Source organism: Megachile rotundata, unplaced genomic scaffold, assembly GCF_050947335.1.
Source record: "Megachile rotundata isolate GNS110a unplaced genomic scaffold, iyMegRotu1 scaffold0113, whole genome shotgun sequence".
Classification (NCBI taxonomy): Eukaryota; Metazoa; Arthropoda; class Insecta; order Hymenoptera; family Megachilidae; genus Megachile; species Megachile rotundata.
The window spans coordinates 247338-254102 of record NW_027473410.1 but is presented as its reverse complement, the minus strand read 5'-3'; positions in this window follow the sequence as shown (position 1 = coordinate 254102).

The window sequence follows — 6765 nt, the reverse complement described above, 5'->3', positions numbered from 1 at the left end:
GAGTGTAATAAGTATATCTATTGTCGTTCTATCGATCATATAAGCACAATATGGCTAATAATATGAGTTAGATTGATAATAATAAGAGTAATAAGTATAGTAATTGTCGTTCTATCGGTCATATAACCATAATATGGCTAATAATATGAGTTAGATTGATAATAGTGAGTGTAATGAGTATAGTAATTGTCGTTCTATCGATCATATATCCATAATATGGCTAATAATATGAGTTAGATTGATAACAGTGAATGTAATAAGTATAGTAACTGTCGTTCTATCGATCATATAAGCATAATATGGTTAATAATATGAGTTAGATTGATAATAATAAGAGTACTGAGTATAGTAATTGTCGTACTATCGATCATATAAGCATAATATGGCTAATAATATGAGTTAGATTGATAATAATAAGAGTAATATGTTTAGTAATTGTCGTTCTATCGATCATATCTGCATAATATGGTTAATAATATGAGTGAGATTGATAATAGTGAGTGTAATAAGTATAGTAATTGTCGTTCTGTCGATCATATAAGCATAATATGGCTAATAATGTGAGTTAGATTCATAATAATAAGAGTAATAAGTATAGTAATTGTCGTTCTATCGATCATATAAACATAATATGGCTAATAATATGAGTTAGGTTGATAATAATAAGAGTAATAAGTATAATAATTGTCGCTCTATCGGTCATATAACCATAATATGGCTAATAATATGAGTTAGATTGATAACAGTGAGTGTAATAAGTATAGTAATTGTCGTTCTATCGATCATATAAGCATAATATGGCTAATAATATGAGTTAGATTGATAATAATAAGAGTAATACGTATAGTAATTGTCGTTCTATCGATCATATCTGCATAATATGGCTAATAATATGAGTTAGATTGATAATAATAAGAGTAATAAGTATAGTAATTGTCGTTCTATCGATCATATAAGCATAATATGACTAATAATATAAGTTAGATTGAAAGTAGTGAGTGTAATAAGTATATCAATTGTCGTTCTATCGATCATATAAGCACAATATGGCTAATAATATGAGTTAGATTGATAATAATAAGAGTACTGAGTATAGTAATTGTCGTACTATCGATCATATAAGCATAATATGGGTAATAATATGGGTTAGATTGATAATAATACGAGTAATATGTATAGTAATTGTCGTTCTATCGATCATATCTGCATAATATGGTTAATAATATGAGTGAGATTGAAAATAGTGAGTGTAATAAGTATAGTAATTGTCGTTCTATCGATCATATAAGCACAATATGGCTAATAATATGAGTTAGATTGATAATAATAAGAGTAATAAGTATAGTAATTGTCGTTCTATCGATCATATAAGCATAATATGACTAATAATATGAGTTAGATTGAAAATAGTGAGTGTAATAAGTATATCAATTGTCGTTCTATCGATCATATAAGCACAATATGGCTAATAATATGAGTTACATTGATAATAATAAGAGTAATAAGTATAGTAATTGTCGTTCTATCGGTCATATAACCATAATATGGCTAATAATATGAGTTAGATTGATAATAGTGAGTGTAATGAGTATAGTAATTGTCGTTCTATCGATCATATATCCATAATATGGCTAATAATATGAGTTAGATTGATAACAGTGAGTGTAATAAGTATAGTAACTGTCGTTCTATCGATCATATAAGCATAATATGGTTAATAATATGAGTTAGATTGATAATAATAAGAGTACTGAGTATAGTAATTGTCGTACTATCGATCATATAAGCATAATATGGCTAATAATATGAGTTAGATTGATAATAATAAGAGAAATATGTTTAGTAATTGTCGTTCTATCGATCATATCTGCATAATATGGTTAACAATATGAGTGAGATTGATAATAGTGAGTGTAATAAGTATAGTAATTGTCGTTATATCGATCATATAAGCATAATATGGCTAATAATATGAGTTAGATTGATAATAATAAGAGTAATACGTATAGTAATTGTCGTTCTATCGATCATATCTGCATAATATGGTTAATAATATGAGTTAGATTGAAAATAGTGAGTGTAATAAGTTTAGTAATTGTCGTTCTATCGATCATATAAGCATAATATGGCTAATAATATGAGTTAGATTGATAATAATAAGAGTAGTAAGTATAGTAATTGTCGTTCTGTCGATCGTATAAGCATAATATGGCTAATAATGTGAGTTAGATTCATAATAATAAGAGTAATAAGTATAGTAATTGTCGTTCTATCGATCATATAAACATAATATGGCTAATAATATGAGTTAGATTGATAACAGTGAGTGTAATAAGTATAGTAATTGTCGTTCTATCGATCATATAAGCATAATATGGCTAATAATATGAGTTAGATTGATAATAATAAGAGTAATAAGTATAGTAATTGTCGTTCTATCGATCATATAAGCATAATATGGCTAATAATTTGAGTTAGATTCATAATATAAGAGTAATAAGTATAGTAATTGTCGTTCTATCGATCACATCTGCTTAATATGGTTAATAATATGAGTTGGATTGATAACAGTGAGTGTAATAAGTATAGTAATTGTCGTGCTATCGATCATATAACCATAATATGGCTAATAATATGAGTTAGATTGATAACTGTGAGTGTAATAAGTATAGTAAATGTCGTTCTATCGATCATGTAAGCATAATATGGCTAATAATATGAGTTAAATTGGTAATAATAAGAGTAACAAGTATAGTAATTGTCGTTCTATCGATCAAATCTGCATAATATCGTCAATAATATGAGTTAGATTGATAATAGTGAGTGTAATAAGTTTAGTAATAGTCGTTCTATCGATCATGTAAGCATAATATGGCTAATAATATGAGTCAGATTGATAATAATAAGAGTAGTAAGTATAGTAATTGTTGTTCTATCGATCATATAAGTATAATGTAGCTAATAATATGAGTTAGATTGATAATAATAAGAGTAATGAGTATAGTAATTGTCGTCCTATCGATCATATAAGCATAATATGGCTAATAATATGAGTTAGATTAATAATACTAAGAGTAATCAGTATAGTAATTGTCGTTCTATCGGTCATATAACCATAATATGGCTTAATAATATGAGTTAGATTGATAATAGTGAGTGTAATAAGTATAGTAATTGTCGTTCTATCGATCATATAAGCTCAATATGGCTAATAATATGAGTTAGATTGATAGTAATAAGAGTAATAAGTATAGTAATTGTCGTTCTATCGATCATATAAGCATAATATGACTAATAATATGAGTTAGATTAATAACAGTGGGTGTAATAAGTATAGTAATTGTCGTTCTATCGAACCTTATGCATAATATGGCTAATAATATGAGTTAGATTGATAATGATAAGAGTAGTAAGTATAGTAATTGTCGTTCTATCGATCATATCTCCATAATATGGTTAGTAATATGAGTTAGATTGATAATAGTGAGTGTAATAAGTTTAGTAAATGTCGTTCTATCGATCATGTAAGCATAATATGGCTAATAATATGAGTTAGATTGATAATAATAAGAGTAATAAGTATAGTAATTGTCGTTCTATCGGTCATATAACCATAATATGGCTAATAATATGAGTTAGATTGATAATAGTGAGTGTAATGAGTATAGTAATTGTCGTTCTATCGATCATATAAACATAATATGGCTAATAATATGAGTTAGATTGATAACAGTGAGTGTAATAAGTATAGTAATTGTCGTCCTATCGATCATATAAGCATAATATGGCTAATAATATGAGCTGGATTAATAATACTAAGAGTAATCAGTATAGTAATTGTGGTTCTATCGGTCATATAACCATAATATGGCTTAATAATATGAGTTAGATTGGTAATAGTGAGTGTAATAAGTTTAGTAATTGTCGTTCTATCGATCATATAAGCATAATATGGCTAATAATATGAGTTAGATTGATAATAATAAGAGTAGTAAGTATAGTAATTGTCGTTCTGTCGATCATATAAGCATAATATGGCTAATAATGTGAGTTAGATTCATAATAATAAGAGTAATAAGTATAGTAATTGTCGTTCTATCGATCATATAAACATAATATGGCTAATAATATGAGTTAGGTTGATAATAATAAGAGTAATAAGTATAGTAATTGTCGTTCTATCGATCATATCTCCATAATATGGTTTGTAATATGAGTTAGATTGAAAATAGTGAGTGTAATAAGTTTAGTAATTGTCGTTCTATCGATCATATCTGCATAATATGGTTAATAATATGAGTGAGATTGATAATAGTGAGTGTAATAAGTATAGTAATTGTCGTTCTATCGATCATATAAGCACAATATGGCTAATAATATGAGTTAGATAGATAATAGTGAGTGTAATGAGTATAGTAATTGTCGTTCTATCGATCATATAAGCATAATATGACTAATAATATGAGTTAGATTGAAAATAGTGAGTGTAATAAGTATATCTATTGTCGTTCTATCGATCATATAAGCACAATATGGCTAATAATATGAGTTAGATTGATAATAATAAGAGTAATAAGTATAGTAATTGTCGTTCTATCGGTCATATAACCATAATATGGCTAATAATATGAGTTAGATTGATAATAGTGAGTGTAATGAGTATAGTAATTGTCGTTCTATCGATCATATATCCATAATATGGCTAATAATATGAGTTAGATTGATAACAGTGAGTGTAATAAGTATAGTAACTGTCGTTCTATCGATCATATAAGCATAATATGGTTAATAATATGAGTTAGATTGATAATAATAAGAGTACTGAGTATAGTAATTGTCGTACTATCGATCATATAAGCATAATATGGCTAATAATATGAGCTGGATTAATAATACTAAGAGTAATCAGTATAGTAATTGTCGTTCTATCGGTCATATAACCATAATATGGCTAATAATATGAGTTAGATTGATAACAGTGAGTGTAATAAGTATAGTAATTGTCGTCCTATCGATCATATAAGCATAATATGGCTAATAATATGAGCTGGATTAATAATACTAAGAGTAATCAGTATAGTAATTGTCGTTCTATCGGTCATATAACCATAATATGGCTTAATAATATGAGTTAGATTGATAATAGTGAGTGTAATAAGTATAGTAATTGTCGTTCTATCGATCATATAAGCTCAATATGGCTAATAATATGAGTTAGATTGATAATAATAAGAGTAATAAGTATAGTAATTGTAGTTCTATCGATCATATAAGCATAATATGACTAATAATATGAGTTAGATTGATAACAGTGAGTGTAATGAGTATAGTAATTGTCGTTCTATCGATCATATAACCATAATATGGCTAATAATATGAGTTAGATTGATAACAGTGAGTGTAATAAGTATAGTAATTGTCGTTCTATCGATCATGTAAGCATAATATGGCTAATAATAAGAGTTAGATTGATAACAGTGAGTGTAATAAGTATTGTAGTTGTCGCTCTATCGATCATATAAGCATAATATGGTTAATAATATGAGTTAGATTGATAATAATAAGAGTACTGAGTATAGTAATTGTCGTACTATCGATCATATAAGCATAATATGGCTAATAATATGAGTTAGATTGATAATAATAAGAGTAGTAAGTATAGTAATTGTCGTTCTGTCGATCATATAAGCATAATATGGCTAATAATATGAGTCAGATTGATAATAATAAGAGTAGTAAGTATAGTAATTGTCGTTCTATCGATCATATAAGTATAATATGGCTAATAATATGAGTTAGATTGATAATAATAAGAGTAATAAGTATAGTAATTGTCGTTCTATCGAACCTTATGCATAATATGGCTAACAATATGAGTTAGATTGATAATGATAAGAGTAGTAAGTATAGTAATTGTCGTTCTATCGATCATATCTCCATAATATGGTTAGTAATATGAGTTAGATTGATAATAGTGAGTGTAATATGTTTAGTAATTGTCGTTCTATCGATCATGTAAGCATAATATGGCTAATAATATGAGTTAGATTGATAATAGTGAGTGTAATGAGTATAGTAATTGTCGTTCTATCGATCATATAAACATAATATGGCTAATAATATGAGTTAGATTGATAACAGTGAGTGTAATAAGTATAGTAATTGTCGTCCTATCGATCATATAAGCATAATATGGCTAATAATATGAGCTGGATTAATAATACTAAGAGTAATCAGTATAGTAATTGTCGTTCTATCGGTCATATAACCATAATATGGCTTAATAATATGAGTTAGATTGATAATAGTGAGTGTAATAAGTATAGTAATTGTCGTTCTATCGATCATATAAGCTAAATATGGCTAATAATATGAGTTAGATTGATAATAATAAGAGTAATAAGTATAGTAATTGTAGTTCTATCGATCATATAAGCATAATATGACTAATAATATGAGTTAGATTGATAACAGTGAGTGTAATGAGTATAGTAATTGTCGTTCTATCGATCATATAACCATAATATGGCTAATAATATGAGTTAGATTGATAACAGTGAGTGTAATAAGTATAGTAATTGTCGTTCTATCGATCATGTAAGCATAATATGGCTAATAATATGAGTTAGATTGATAACAGTGAGTGTAATAAGTATTGTAGTTGTCGTTCTATCGATCATATAAGCATAATATGGTTAATAATATGAGTTAGATTGATAATAATAAGAGTACTGAGTATAGTAATTGTCGTACTATCGATCATAT